General features: G+C 43.6%; 1 protein-coding gene across 1 annotated transcript in view; it reads left to right on the top strand.

Annotated features, from left to right (window-relative positions):
- The window catches only part of plxnb2b (plexin b2b), a 221,873-nt gene that overhangs the window by 75,342 nt on the left and 131,436 nt on the right, over positions 1-15,095 (top strand). The window contains exon 2 of the mRNA XM_077517377.1: positions 8,963-9,041. The gene's annotated coding sequence lies outside the window, so the exon portion shown is untranslated. The remainder of the gene's footprint in view (positions 1-8,962; positions 9,042-15,095) is intronic.

The raw sequence follows: 15,095 nt of genomic DNA, 5'->3' as shown, positions 1-15,095 counted from the left end.
AAACTGAATTCCCATGTAAATTTACTGTTAAATGTCCGAAATTGACCGGAAAGCCCAACCTCAATGACCCATTAGCCCGCTTCCTCTTTTTGTAAGTTATCCTGTATTTCCTCACCCCCGCCCTCATCCAAACTTACGTTTCCTCTCCTGTGGCGCTGCTGAAGCGTGGAGACGTGTTACATACGGATGTGAAATTAATTGGATCACAGAGTGGAAGCGCGCTGGCGTGTGAGGTCGGATCGGCGCTCGCCAGAACTTGCTGAGGGTTCCCTGGAAGGGAGCCGGTACAAATCGCAGATCTTCGCCGTATACGTCCACCTGAATACAAATAAGTGTTCACTCCAGTGGCTCATACAATATACATGCTCAACTTGGGCTGATGTGTTGTGGCCGTGCTGGTGTTGGGTGCGGTTTCAAATCTGGGTTAGGAAATCCCCAGTCGAGGTTATTACATGCGCTAATGCTAATGAAGCCGTTTGCTCCGAATGGAGATGCTAAGCCACGCGCTCTAATAGAGCATCAGAGTTTACAATGAGGAAATCCTAATGACTAAATTCCAGCCTTGTCTGCTAAAAGCCGGACAATTTGAATCCGTGTACATGTTAATGCCGACTTTTATGAGATGCAAACGGCTCGCAGCTGCAGTCCGAATGAATGTGAAACTAGGGCTGAACGAAAAATAATATTTCTCTCCTGGAGTAATGTGTTTGAGATTTAATGTGAGTCCTCTTTCCATATAATTTTTTTTAAACAAACACTAACAATAAATGAATCTGTTTGAGAATAAACAGGATTCAATTTATCATACGTAAATATTGTTATACGTGTATTTGCAATGACAATAAATTGGATTCCATCTATCAAACACAACTTTATTTTAAACTCTGCTGTTTTAATGCTAACACACGAGCTAACAAATAGCATCAATGAGTTGGGTCATAAGTAGTAGAAGGTAGTAGACGTAGAAGTAGTAGTAGTGGTAGTAGTAGGAGTAGTAGTAGAAGGTTTTAGACGTAACGTAGTAGTAGTGTCATGTTTTGGTTTGGTGGGGGTGGGTTTTTGTCTTTTGGTCGTTTGTCATGTGTTCCTTGTTTCCTCCCTTGTCCCGTTATGTCAAACCACGTCCACCTGAGTGTTTCTTCCCTTCCCAGTGTATCCACCAATCAGCTTCCCCTGCCACTTGTGTCTTGCCCAGCTGTGTCTAGTCATTGTCATTAGCCTGTGTGTATTTAGTTCCCTGTTTTCCGTTTGGTTCTTGTGGAGTCATAGTATCTGTTGTGCCTGTTCATGTTCATGTCCTTGTTTTCCTTGCCACGCCTTGTGTTTGTTTTTGATCGAGTTAAGTTTTCCCATAGTACCTTGTTTATAGTTTTGTTAATTAAATACTTTTTTTTACCTGCATCCCTGCCTTGCCCGGTTTTTTGTTGCCTCCTGCATTTGGGTCCTGCCACCAACACCCCACACCGTGACAGAATGACTCCACCAGAACTGGACCCAGCGGGGGCAAGGGTGGAATGGGAGCCCGGGGCGAAGAAGGCGCTTGAGTCCTGCGACCGAGCCATTGCCGGGCTAAAAGAGGTACTGGCTAGGCTCCGTGGCGTCGGGAGTGACGGGTCAGACAGGCCTCAAGTCCCTGGGCCTCGTCTGCTGCGACCTCTCGCTCCTGAATCTCGTCTGCTCCAGCCTCTCGTTCCTTTGTGTCGTCTGCTGCGGCCTCTCGCTCCTGAACCTCGTCTGCTGGAGCTTCTCGCTCCTGAACCTCGTCTGCTGGAGCTTCTCGCTCCTGAACCTCGTCTGCTGGAGCCTCTCGCTCCTGAACCTCGTCTGCTGGAGCCTCTCGCTCCTGAACCTCGTCTGCTGGAGCCTCTCGCTCCTGAACCTCGTCTGCTGGAGCCTCTCGCTCCTGAACCTCGTCTGCTGGAGCCTCTCGCTCCTGAACCTCGTCTGCTGGAGCCTCTCGCTCCTGAACCTCGTCTGCTGGAGCCTCTCGCTCCTGAACCTCGTCTGCTGGAGCCTCTCGCTCCTGAACCTCGTCTGCTGGAGCCTCTCGCTCCTGAACCTCGTCTGCTGGAGCCTCTCGCTCCTGAACCTCGTCTGCTGGAGCCTCTCGCTCCTGAACCTCATCTGCTGGAGCCTCTCGCTCCTGAACCTCGTCTGCTGGAGCCTCTCGCTCCTGAACCTCGTCTGCTGGAGCCTCTCGCTCCTGAACCTCGTCTGCTGCAACCTCTCGCCCCTGAGCCTCGCCGGGCGCCGCCCAAAGTCCGGGAGCCTCGCCGGGCGCCGCCCAAAGTCCGGGAGCCTCGCCGGGCGCCGCCCAAAGTCCGGGAGCCTCGCCGGGCGCCGCCCAAAGTCCGGGAGCCTCGCCGGGCGCCGCCCAAAGTCCGGGAGCCTCGCCGGGCGCCGCCCAAAGTCCGGGAGCCTCGCCGGGCGCCGCCCAAAGTCCGGGAGCCTCGCCGGGCGCCGCCCAAAGTCCGGGAGCCTCGCCGGGCGCCGCCCAAAGTCCGGGAGCCTCGCCGGGCGCCGCCCAAAGTCCGGGAGCCTCGCCGGGCGCCTCCCAAAGTTCCGGAGCCTCGCCGGGCGCCTCCCAAAGTTCCGGAGCCTCGCCGGGCGCCTCCCAAAGTTCCGGAACCTCGCCAGGCATCGCTCAAAGTCCCGGCGGCGCAAGCCCTGCGGCTGCCTTCACCTCTCGTGGGGCGTCGAGGACGCCCTCCTGACTGGCCCCGCTGGGACTCTCTTGTCGGGCGTCGAGGACGCCCTCCTGAACTGCTTTTTGTCTGGGACGGCTGGGGGGGCCGTGTGCCCTCCTCCGTGCCCCCTTCCGCCCGCCCTTGTTTTTGGACTTTTTATGTTGGACGTCTGGGAGCCGTCCCTTGAGGGGGGGGTTATGTCATGTTTTGGTTTGGTGGGGGTGGGTTTTTGTCTTTTGGTCGTTTGTCATGTGTTCCTTGTTTCCTCCCTTGTCCCGTTATGTCAAACCACGTCCACCTGAGTGTTTCTTCCCTTCCCAGTGTATCCACCAATCAGCTTCCCCTGCCACTTGTGTCTTGCCCAGCTGTGTCTAGTCATTGTCATTAGCCTGTGTGTATTTAGTTCCCTGTTTTCCGTTTGGTTCTTGTGGAGTCATAGTATCTGTTGTGCCTGTTCATGTTCATGTCCTTGTTTTCCTTGCCACGCCTTGTGTTTGTTTTTGATCGAGTTAAGTTTTCCCATAGTACCTTGTTTATAGTTTTGTTAATTAAATACTTTTTTTTACCTGCATCCCTGCCTTGCCCGGTTTTTTGTTGCCTCCTGCATTTGGGTCCTGCCACCAACACCCCACACCGTGACAAGTAGTAGTAGTAGTAATAGTGGAATAGTAGAAGGTTTTAGACGTAGTAGTAGTAATCAAGTCAAGTCTAAGTCTAGTAGTAGAAGGTTTTAGACGTAGGAGTAATAGTAATAGTTAAAGGTTTTAGACGTAGTAATAGTAGAAAGTTTTAGTAGTAGTAGTTGTAGGTTTTAGACGTAGGAGTAGTAGTATTAGTAGTAGTAGTACAAGGTTTTAGACGTAGTAGTAGTAGTAGTAGTAGTAGAAGGTTTTAGACGTAGTAGTAGTAATCAAGTCAAGTCTAAGTCTAGTAGTAGAAGGTTTTAGACGTAGGAGTAATAGTAATAGTTGAAGGTTTTAGACGTAGTAATAGTAGAAAGTTTTAGTAGTAGTAGTTGTAGGTTTTAGACGTAGGAGTAGTAGTATTAGTAGTAGTAGTACAAGGTTTTAGACGTAGTAGTAGTAGTAGAAAGTTTTAGACGTAGTAGTAATAGAAGGTAGTAGTAGTAGTAGTAGTAGTAGTAGTAGAAGGTTTTAGATGTAGTAGTAGTAGTAGTAGTAGTACTAGTAGAAGGTTTTAGATGTAGTTGTAGTAGTAGTAGTCGTAGTAGTAGTAGAAGGTTTTAGATGTAGTCGTAGTAGTAGTAGTAGTAGAAGGTTTTAGATGTAGTCGTGGTGGTAGTGGTAGTAGAAGGTTTTAGACGTAATCGTAGTAGTAGTAGTAGAAGGTTTTAGACGTAGCAGTAGTGGGTAGTAGAAATAGTAGTAAATGGTAGGAGGCATTACAGCCTGAATGAATAGACTGTATGCTACATCTTAAAAGATAATACGCAAGTATGCATAATTTTGTTTGTGTTCAAATATGTTTACAATGTGCATAAGTGTGTATTTTTAGGTTTAAATGAAGTGTCCTGGAGGTGTGGTCTCTATAGTGCAGATTTTCACTTATCGCAGGTGGCAAGTGGTTTCAGTGTCCTCCCGTGTTTTAAAGGCTTCAAAACTCCAGCGTCTGGAGTGTACGAATCTCATCCACTAGTTTCATTTAAGAACACGTGTCAGGCTTTCCTGATGTCGCCACAACAGACTCGCACAAAGTGAAATAGCCAATTTCAGGCTTGTTCAAAACAGACGCTGCCGATCCCCAGAGCCATCAGTGCCAAGTTTGGCTGGCAAACATCGATGCCACGGACACGGGGTGCCTGGTGCTCCAAAACAATTGCGAAGCGCTAGTCTCTTTCACGCAGGAATCCTGCTAAATTGGTTGCTCGTAGGTCGGGCAGATTCATCACCGCCGCATCTTTGTGACATATGAAGGCTGCACAGTGTCCACTTTGCTGCACCTCGTCAGCCACACGGATGTAATGTACTCATGTACTGTCGCACACACAGCGGAATGTCATAACCTTAACTTATGTGTATTAAATGTAGTCTTAACTGGTATAAATGTGCAGATAGGTGAAGAGTAGGGAATGCAAGGGAGACAAATTCCTTTTGTGTTTTGACATCCTTTGCCAATAAAGATGAATCTGATTGTGGTGTGTGCCAAAATTGGTCTTAACTGGTTTCAACTGGTCCAAAGTGTGCGAAGAGCGAAGCGATAAGGAATGCAAGGCCTTGGCGAGTGAAAAGGTCACAGCTGTAAACAAGTACAACTCGAGTCACAATATCTAATCATGTGTGCCCTGTTCTATAACAATGCCATGTCCTCAGGGAAATGGGGCCAATCTATTACTTTAAGAGTTTGCCATATAACTGTATGTACACACAATCAATTTTAAAAAACGTGTGTCTGCACGCAAAGATGCTAAAATGCTGTAGTACATATGGCACAGTAAATAAGCCATCCCTCCACATTCTTCTTTTTCACATTTTTCCTGTTATCCATTTAATACATTTTCCTATATAATTTATTGATAAATGGAGAAATATAAAACATAAAATATGAACGATTCCTTTGGCCATGGGTTGCGGTTGGTTTCCCACCCACTCGTCTTGTCCCTGTTGTTGCTTTTCGGCTACCGGCTGCTTCTGATTTATGGCATCTTGGCACTAATGGTACATCACCAAGGCCTGCCTGCGTTTGCATTGTTATGACTGGACCTGTCCTGCCTCATTGGGCCCCAGTACCTTGTCTCTTACGCTCTGGATGAGGCGAGCGTCCAAGTGGAATGGCCGGCTGGCGATCAGCATCCCCCGAGCTCCTTCTCATTCGTCTTCATCTCCCCCGTCCGTCTTCGCGCCACAGTGGCCAAGCAGTCGGCTGGCAGGGCAGCAGACTCACCTTCAGACAAGGCCGTCAGACCTCCTAACACCTTTCATCCCCGCTCATCCCTCATATTGCCCTCATCCTGTCCTCAAACACTTTTGCACCATGTTGCCAAAACTAGGTACATCAGTACCTTGACATGTGAGTTGAATTTGTTCTTTTACCACGTGCGAATTTCAAACCAATCGTATCTCAGATCAGCTTTTCCTATAGAAATGAATGGAAATGCCATTCATTTGGTCAATGCTAATTTTGTTAGCACACCAACGACGTTTGTATGTTAGCATTAATAAGCTAGTGGACTTAAGACAAAGTTATGTATTAGCATTAAGCGAGTGGACTTTCATAAGACAAAGTTATGTTAGCAATAAGCTAGTGGACTTTCATAAGACAAAATTCTATGTTAGCATTAAGCGAATAGACTCATAAGACAAAGTTATATGTTAGTATTAAGCTAATGAACATTCATAAGACAAACTTATATGTTAGCATTCCGTGGACTTTCATTGGACTTCATATGACTTCATTGGATTTCATATGTTAGCATTAAGATAGTGAACTTTCATTAGACAAGGTTATGATTTGAAATACATAATGTCATAAGTGTTTGTTTTATGTTTATTTTTACATTATACTTTAACTGGGAGTAGCAATAAACGGCTTGCAAAAAGCACCAGCCTCGCCAAAAGTAAACACATTGGGACTAACCTAAACGTAGCCTCGAGCTCTGCCTGAGCACTTTGGACTTTGCAGCGTTATATTCCACAGCATCCATTTCACTGCAGTGCTCTTTTCTTTCCTTTGTCAAGTAAAATGTGCTTCCTTACCGAGAAGTAAATACGAGAGTCTCTTTCTACTCTGTTGTTGTTGTTTGTTAGCGTGTCTTGTTCTGACTGTTGGGTTCAGCGAGGCGTGGATTTCACAGTTTCCAGCAGTACTATTTGGACTTTTGTTTGGGGGAAACCAACATTCTCAAAGCAAGGCCAGTAGTGGAGAAGCAGCATGACACCGGCTGCCCTGCGTGTTTTTAGCAGCAGCCAGGCTGCAAGAAAGCGGGAGGTGGTGGGGTTGCTTGTCTATGGAACTTGTTAATTAGCATGGGAGTCTTGAGACTAAAAGCCTATGTTATCTACCACCGCAACACCCCACCCCCACATCACTTCCTCTACCCCCCCACTTCTCTCCAGCTCTCCGGAGGGTTGCTTCCATCGTGCCGATTGCGCCTCCGCCAGGTTTGTGAAGGATGACGCTGCCAGCTGTCTTTTTCATGGACGGCTGCCAATGCTCTCCCCGTATCTTCCGTCCGTTGTCATTTCCTCATTCATTTCAATTTTTTTTTTTTTTCTACCCCCATCTTTCCATTATCTGCTAATGTACTCTCAACACTCGTCCCAGGCAAAGAATGTATTTTTAGTTGGGGACCGGGGCTGGGTGGTGATGAACTACTCTACGGCACAAGGTAACAAGGTCAGGTAGGTCGGCGAGCGTCCAGGTCACCGGACAGTCTGTATCCGCCGACACGCCGCGCCAACGCTGCAATCTGTGTGCGCCGTGTCAAGTGCTTAACACACGCTCTCTCTCCCGCCTGGCACGGTAGAGTTTGTCTTCTCCGGCGGTCCCGCTAAAGGTCAGACAAGTACACAAAACGAGACGCTTCATATCCCATTTGAACAATGGGCATCTCACTGGGTAAACAGCTTTCCGTCAGGTGGAGTCCTCTGCAACTGTCCTTTCATTTGAAAGTGTCGGACGCAAGTGGAGTGCGCCGCTGTGCAGCATCTCTAGACGGCCACCGAATTTGTCCTCGAGAGTGAAATCCATTTGTCTGAATTTGTTTGAGCATGCCTCCTTTGCGGTGACTGTACTGTTAAGCTCTTCTGCACTTTGTTTGACCCGAGCTGTCGAAGAGGTGTCATAACAAGCCAAGTGTGAAACAGCAAAGCAGGGTAAAACCCCTCCCAAACAAAGACGGTGCAGTCAATCTGTTATTCTTTGTTGTTTGGCTCATCGGTGTCCAATTTACTGCCCGGGGGCCATTTGCAACCCGGCTTATACCTAGAATAACATTTGATTTCCGAATGCGTGTTTGTTCATACTGTATGTGGCTGGGTTCAAACTGACGGTGGAGAGAAAATGGAGTACTGCAGCAAAGTGGAGACTGTGGAGTATAAATGCAGTGGCCAGAGCTACGCCACAGCGTACGCTAACATTAGCATGTGTGTTTATTTTTATTTTTTTGTTTATTGAAGAACAGACCAAGGGGCAGAGAGGAAATGACTTTGACAGCTATGTGGAGACTATGGAGTGTAATATTGCGGCATTCCGCATATCCAGTCATACCAGCCAGCTAACAGAAGGTTAGCTTGCGCATTTATTTTAGTACTCAGTGTAAGGTTAGCTTCTTAGCATGTGTATTTAGCTTTGTTGTTATGGATTATGAGGGCAGCAAGTTGGTGGCGGAAGCTGAGCGTTTTCGTTAAAAGGTGGGAGAATGTCAAGTGTCACAAAAAACATCCCGAGTAGGACAGTACATTACCGCGACTCGTTGAAACCAATCGTTTGAAGCCGCTAGCTACAAAAAAAATGGAGTTTGTTGGAGGAAAAAGTGGACGTGGAAGCTTAAGATATGTTGTTTTTGGTTGAAACAGTACGTCGATCACTACTTCCATGGGGTAAAATGTGATTCATGAAATTGTGTCCGGATATACTCATCTTGCTGTATATCGAAGTCTTCAAGCTATCTTAGCTTGCTAGCTGCGAACAAACAGACCACACGTTTACGACACATTCTTCAGCAGAGATCAAGCTCGAGTTAAAGTGCTAATTGTGGTAATCATGTTAAATCGTTAGCTTTTTCGAACATAGTCGCAAATATGTTCGAACATATTCGCAAATATGTTCGAACATACATGTAGGCTACATGCTACACGTTAGCATACCTTCCCATAATGCCGCGGCAGTACACGGCAGATATCATAAATCCTAACAGTTACGAATTTTTTGTCTACTTAATGTTCTAATGAATTGGTAATGCGGCCCAAATGCCTAAAAAAATAGGGTTGTTTTCACTCGCGCATGAGCAAATAATACCCCGTGGGATTATGAGAAGGTAGGCTAACTTTGTAGCATGTAGCCTACAAGTATGTTCGAACATATTTGCGAGTATGTTCGAACATACTCGCCAGCCAAAAACTCCACACTCCTGTGTTTACTCCACATTGGCAGCTCTACGCTTCCGTACATTGACGCCCTGCCCTCCACCGCAAGGGGCGCACTTAAACCTAACGTCACACTGGAAGGGTCTATATAGGCTACTACCAAGTCCAGAGTGTCCAGGCACTGTAACAGGGTAAGCTAACATTGTCACGTTTTCATCCGTGTCATTTCAGATTTCTTTTTTTGCGAGCAGCAAAGTGGAGACTGTGGAATACGACACCGAATCGTCCAGAGCTGATGCACAGCAACAAGGTAAGCTAACAGTAGCGCGTGTTTATTGAAATCGTTTCCAGCCACCCAAAAGCACTCTTTGAAGTCATTTCTCATAGATCTTTGTGTTCTTCCACCTCGTGTTACGCTAGCGTTTGATAACAGCGTGTGGAATAAGGCCCTCCATTAGATCGATTGGATATTTTGTACCGTGTAGCTCCTCAGTGCCACACAGAGCTCCGATGGTGCCTCCTCTTCGAAATAGCGCTTTGCCCAAAGAACAACCGGGTGGGAGGGAGCAAGCGTTTCTCTGATCTTCTGCCTCTCACAGAACCATCTGTCTGATGCTGGCCCAAACAGCCTGCGCAGACTAGCATTAGCGCTTGCAAATAGATACAGTACATCTCTCACATTTCACGCACGCGGAACCCCACGCTGACTCGGGGCTCGCCGGGAGTTGGGAAGTGAGAGCAGATTGGAGCCGCTTATAGTTGTGGGAAGTGTTTTTGGAGGGGGAGAAGGGGGTGCGCTCGATGGCAGACGGAATCCGAAATAGAGGCCGGCTGTGTGGTCAGCCAATAAAATGTGTTTGTCTCCTGCAGTTTGGTGTCGGAGAAAGTCACAGTCGCATTGATCATACTCTTAAGCTGGATTCACACTACCGTACATGGCACAAATGACACAATCCAGATGTATTTTTTTTTTTTTTAGGGGTGTCAAAAATATATATTTTTTTTAATGGTCGCCCCTTACTTGGAAAGCCTGTAACTGGGGGAATTTATTTATTTATTTTTTTTAGGGGTGTCAAAAATAATTTTTTTTAATGGCCGCCCCTTACTTGGAAAGCCTGTAACTGGGGGAATTTAAGTCAAAATGCAGCAGACAGCGCCACGTCATAATTTAATGTGATACATTTCATAATAATTCATGTATTTGTGGAGACTGGGGTCAAGTTATATTTTACCATTTTAAAAATTTGGAGAATTTCACAAGTAATTCCATGTTAAAAATTAGATAGCTCTTAATATGGAAAGAAAAATGCGCTGAGCTGTCTGTCACCAATGTCTTACAAATGCAGTTATGCCATCTAGTGGCAGAAAAATTACCTCAAAACAAATTGTTGTTTTTTTTTTTACAGTAACAGCACACGTTTTTTAATTTTAACTTAATGTTATGAAATATAATAAAATGACTATCAATGACTAAAATATGCAGCCATATTTCTATTTTAATATTTTTCCCACTTTTATGTTAACAAGAGTATAAAAACTTTCAAAAATAGTTCATTGTACATTTTGTTGTACACTTTGTTGTACACTTAGAGCAGATATAAAATTTGCGATTAATCGCAAGTTAACTAAATACTATCATGATTTTAATCGCCTGACACAACTACTTTTTGTGCCTCCAAGTGGTACAACTTCAATGATTTATTTTTATTTTAATTTTTTTAATTTTTATTTTTTTAAACCCTTTAAGCAATACAATATTTCTTTCTCCCCTTTGGGCCCAATTCTGATGTATTTTTTTTTTCCTCCCAGGTGACACAAAACTGATGTTATTTGCTGCCAGGCGACCCAAATTTCTTTACCCCAAGGGACACAGTTCAGATGGTTGTTTTCCTCCCAAGTTTCATAATTCCAGTGTGTTTTTTGCTCTTAAAGGGAAGTTTGCGGTTTGTTTGTTGTTTAAAGAAACCACCATGCGCGTGACAGAGGTGTCAATTGGGTGTGTTGTCACAGGACACTCTGGTCACGACACACCCCTTCAGCCTCACCTTGACAAATTTTGTTTGGGATTCAGGAGCTTTGCTCACTAGTGTGGGATATCCGCCTTGAGAAAAACAAAAACATGCCTCGTTTGCTAGCAACTGGGCGCGACGCAGAAGTAGCAGGATTGCTGCTCGACAAGTGTTTATAACACCTCTTTTTGACTTTTAATTGATTGTATCTTTGTAAAAAATAAATCTTCAAACTAATATATTTAGTGTTATTGTTGTACTCTATTACACAAAAAAGTCATGCTACTAATGTAGCAGCTATGGCTAACATTAGCTTGTTTACTGTGCTACTGCTAGCTTAGTGTTTGCGCTGCACATTCCCTCCCACCTTTTTTGTTTACTGTGACACAATTGGGATTTTTTATGCACCCAGTTGACACAATTCGCATGTTTTTATACAAAAGCAGTTATACAACAGTCAAAAAAATCGGATAATCAGTTGTAAATCCAGCCTTTTTACCTGTTGTAGGCTACAATCCTTTGATAGCGACATAAAAAGATAAAAAAAGGCGTTATAAAGGAGGAGCTTTTTACCCTTTCCGTGTCAGCCATAGATCTTGTGTCTTATAAAAGATTTTTCAGTTTGAGTCACAAGTACAAGTTTTAAAGGCACAAGCAAAAGTGATATTTACCAGCACTAATAAGCCGCCAAGTGCCCTGGCATCCTCCCTTCAAGTTGTCAGTGCGAGGTAAGCTTTTGCAGTGGTACAGTGGGGATGATTTAGCATTAAATCTGTCTGCTCCTCTGTTTCTTTCTTTTTTTTTTTTTTTTTTTAAGGAGGGATATGTTGGGGTGAGCGTCTTTTTATTCGAAGCTCCAATTTCTCTTTGAGATGATTCTCCCCCTGCCTGCTCGCTTCCTGGCTGCTGTGAAATGGGATTTTCTCTCTCGTTTGTTCAAGATTTTCTTGTCGCCGCCGTGCGGTGAGGTCATCTGAAATGGCTTGAAAGTTCTGAAAAAAAAAATAACACACACACACACACACACACTTGAATTACGATTTGGCGGCGGTATAAAAGTAGAGCGGTTGAGCGGAGCTAGCATAAATAAAGAAAATTGCTTTGCCTTTCCCTCTTGTTTTGAATTAATTGTTTCAAAAGAGGACTTTTTTTTTTTTTTTTTTTTTTTCTTCCGACAAATGAATTCAGGCATGTTGTCGCTTTACATTAAAGCATGAAGCGGCCCCACCGGTGTGAGCGGAATCCATCTTTTCGCTGGTCGCTGTGGAAACAGGTGTGTTGAGTCTCCGAGTGGCCAGCACTCTGCCAAAGCTGCTGCCCACCTCCAGCATATCCCATAGGCCACACTTTGGATAAATGGCTTGAGGCCAGACACTTTTTCCTGCTTGTTATTTGCTATCAGCACACACTGGCTTTTAAAGCATGCACAGTACGAACCCTCGTCCAACTAGTCAACAATTGACCTATTCATGTTTTTCCCCCCCCCCCATATCATCCTGACTATCAGGAGAAAAAAAATATTGTCCAATCATGTTTATTTTGATATTCCCCAATCTTTGTGAAGTAACTGGAATACTGAGAAAAAAAAAATAATAATAATATTTTTAAGCTATGACGTGTCCACTACAGAGGACATTTTTAAAAACTTAAATGCTAGGCTCAAATACAGTTAAAATAATTCAAACAATACTTTAATGTGTTCTTAAGAGTCTTATAGAAAACATGCTAACAACATGTAAGCCTAAATTTGTTCAATAAAAAGTGTTTTACACTTACTTTTCCTCTTCCCTAAAAAGTGCTTGCACTGAGGGAAGCCATTTTCTTTTATGATGCAATCAAAGGTAGCAAAGCCCCACCCACATTTGGTATCATCCTCTATAGAGCACAATAGGAGTTAATTCAATCGTATGCACTGGGTGGGAGATATTCAGGTTTAAAAAAGGTCCACTACAGAGGACAAATTTGAATTGCTGGTAGTCAGGAGGCTATTGTAAGAATTAAAATCTAGGGGACCTGGATCTTAGAGAATATTTTAATATTTGTGGAAGAGGACCATACACAAAATCAGCTGAGATTGGTTTGTCAAAAAAATAGCATTACTTTGTTATGTTTTTTCTTATGTATTTATTTTTTTATAGGCCGCTACTTTGTACCACAAGATGGATACGAAATGTGGTAATTGGTGTCAAGGAAGTATGTTGAAGTGATATGTCAACTATTCAAATTTGAATGTCTGTGAGATGCTAAATTTAGCCCATGTTGTTAGCTGAAGTTAGTCTTTTTTTTTTTTTCTGCATGTTTGTTTTTGTTTTGCTGAGTGACATTTGTTTTTTTAGGATGATGTAAGTAGAGCTATCAAAATTAATCAATATATCAAGTAATCGATTATGAAATTAATTGACAACTATTTTAATAATCAAGGAATCGCTTGGAGACGTATTTTTAATTTAAAGTGGTCCAAATCCTCTGATTTCAGCGTATCAACAGTAATTGTTCACAGATTTCTGTAGTCCTTCATGAAAGAAGACTTGATTATCATCTGTTTTTAATCATAATAAGACATTTGCAAACATCTGTTTTCACTTTGGAAAACAATGACCGAACCAGTAGCATAGTACATCAACCCCCCTTTTTATAAATCACTTTATGAACACAGTACAAAATAAACACCAATCACTGGTTAATAAACAGTAATCAGGGATAAATGCTTTTGTAATATACTTTAATACAAAATCAAAATGAATCTGATCAATCGATTAAATAATCGATAGATTAAACAATACTAAAAGTATTCAATAGTGACAACACTAGTTGTAAGAACAGCTTGAAAAGATATTTAAGTATTTTGGGATCATCATGGTAGAATTAACCAGCTGCTTTTGAGTTTTTTTTTTTTTTTTTTTTTTTTTTTTGCTGTGTTCACTCAAGTAGCGCTGAATCTGAAGCTTGCATGTAACAAAAAAATGAACAGGGGGGGGGGGGGGAAAGCGACTGCTCAGTGGGCGTTTATTGTATCCCTTAAAGCAGCTCTATAGATGAATGGCTTGAGACCAGCCACTTTTCTCCCAAGTTGTCATTTTCTATATGCACACGCTGCCGTTTTAAAAGCATTTATGTGGCTTTGTGGCGGCCTTTTGAGGATCAAAAGAGGAGCATCTGCATGTGCTGGTGATGCTCATGTGGTTTACCATGCAAACTTTTTTTTTCCCCCTTCATTTTCTCCTCCGCTTGCTCCGTCCTCAAACTCCAATCAGTTCCATCTGTGCCCCCCCCCCCCCCCACCAAATGTCACCCTCCAACCATCGCCACCCCTCCAGAGTTGGTTTGGCGTAGCCGCGCGCCGTCGCTCGGGTAATGTGTGTGCGGCGGCGAGCGTAATCACATCGGGTGAGCACACCTGTGCAAACAGATGTCCGCCGGGGCTGCCGTGCTGTTCCTCTTTAGGGTGGAGCGTCTGCTTATGGCGGCCCACCACTCGTCTCCACTCTCTCTCTCTCTCCTTGCCGGTTTTGTGCTTCTTCCCCAGTGAGCAGGCCCTGATACCCAGAAGAGCACACAGTAGAGAAATCAGGCAGGAAGCTTCCGTCCCCAGAGATTTACCCGTGCTGCTAATGTTGTACACTTTTAAAGGTAGCTTGATGGATACTGCTAGATAGATACTGGGATGGATAGATAGATAGATAGATAGATAGATAGATAGATAGATAGATAGATAGAGATACTGTACATGGCTAGCTTGCTATACTCTTAACAATAGTACGTAAAACTTGAAAAAGTGTTATTATACGCTCAGAACAGACAGAACCGATATAAAATGTGAGATTAATTTGCAATTAATCATGAGTTATATATTTTTTTGCTTTCTGAGATGCACCAAACGTAACAGCAGTGTATATCCCAGAATACTAGCTAGCTTGCTTGCTCGCTATCTTGTTAAAAAAACTTGCTTGTCAGGTGTCCTCAAAGGTTGAGTATTTTTACTTGTTTTATTGTAGTCTTGAAATTAGAAGTTGTCATTTAACAAAATGTGATGACTAGATAGATAGATAGATAGATAGATAGATAGATAGATAGATATACCGTACATGGCTAGCTAGCTTGCCGCTCTTAATAAGAGTATGAAAAACTTGAATTTTTTTTTATTGTACATTCAGAACAGATCGAAATTAAATAAAATGTGTGGTTAATCATGAGTTATATATTTATTTCCTTTCCAAGATGCACCAAACGTAACAACGGCATTGTATATCACAGAACATTAGCTAGCTAGCTTGCTAGCTATCTTGAGTGTTAAAAACCTTGCTTGTCAGGTGTTCTCAATGGTTGAGTATTTTTGTCATTTAACAAAATGTGTC

Source organism: Festucalex cinctus, chromosome 3 (assembly GCF_051991245.1).
Source record: "Festucalex cinctus isolate MCC-2025b chromosome 3, RoL_Fcin_1.0, whole genome shotgun sequence".
In the NCBI taxonomy this organism is placed as follows: domain Eukaryota; kingdom Metazoa; phylum Chordata; class Actinopteri; order Syngnathiformes; family Syngnathidae; genus Festucalex; species Festucalex cinctus.
This window is presented reverse-complemented; position numbering and strand designations above follow the sequence as displayed.